This window comes from Elaeis guineensis, chromosome 6, assembly GCF_000442705.2.
Source record: "Elaeis guineensis isolate ETL-2024a chromosome 6, EG11, whole genome shotgun sequence".
Lineage (NCBI taxonomy): Eukaryota > Viridiplantae > Streptophyta > Magnoliopsida > Arecales > Arecaceae > Elaeis > Elaeis guineensis.
The window spans coordinates 35,750,607-35,751,922 of NC_025998.2; positions in this window are offsets into that span (position 1 = coordinate 35,750,607).

Sequence of the window (1,316 nt, forward strand, 5' to 3'; positions counted from 1 at the left end):
CTTCGGATCCCATGAGTGAATGGTCGCTCAGTTGCCCGAAAATCAATCTCTACATGTTTTTCTGCAATTTTCTTGCTCTCTTTAAAGTCGTAAAGTGTTTTTTCATCAACTGTTAGACCTTTTATGTGTATTTCTTACATATAATCATATTGAGATAACCACCAGTAGGACTGAGCAATGACCAAAATTCGAACAAACTCACCCAATCTAACCCAATAAATATCTGTTTCGATCAGTTGAAAGACATAAATCGGGTGGAATTGGCTTGGGGTTTGTAAAAAATTGATTATTTACGGTCGGATTCGTTCCTACACTTTAAATCCGTATGAAATCGAACCTAACCGATATAGTATTTCACAAATTTCATTTTGGGACGGCATTGTTTAGACTTCAATACTTCATTTTAAAAAACACTCTGTCACCCATTTGGATTCATGGGAAATAGTAATGCTGAATTATTGATAGAAGCATATTAATTTGAGAACAATTTTAAAGTAAAAATTTTCAGATGTAGTTGCTTTCAGATGAGTAAATTCTTTTCTTTTTCTGTTTTATTTTGTACAAGTTCAAAAATAAGTCTAAAATTTGTAACTTATAAGATTTAGGTTTTTTTTTGCATTAAATTGATAAAAAAAGTAAATAAGCTTGAGTGGGTCAACATTGGATTTAAAATCAATATTAGATCAACATTGAAGTCCAAACCGATGCAACTTATCCAAACTCGTTACAAACCGTTCATTTCGGTTTCAAACGGTTTTATATGATGATACGGTTGGAAGTGGGTTGAATTTTCTTCAATCCGATTGGATTCGGTCGGATGAAATTTTTCTCTCAATCCGACCGAATTCGACCTATGCTCAGTCCTAACCACCCGTTAGAACCATACTACTTGCATCTCCAACCGGCCCATAATCATCACGGTGTGCTCCCAACCTATGTCAATATTCTTCTCCTGCTTACTAAATTCATTTGCAAATTTTTTATGCACGCATGCCATAGACCACCTGATTCATCACCATAAATTACTTAAATTGAATCTACAATTTTTAAAAAATAAATAAAAGTTTAATTTTTTATATAAATTAGTGAATTTTTTATAATTTACTTAATATAATTTATAATATTATGTAAAAACTATGGATGTTATAGAAAATATGCCCCAAGTACAACTAAACATTACCATATTTTTGATATTTTTTGTAAAATTATAATTATTTAAGTGCTTAAAAATTTCATAATTTACATCATAAAGGAACATGGTCAAATTACTTTGGAAAAATAGTTTACATTATCTACATGGAATGCTATTTTTTCTA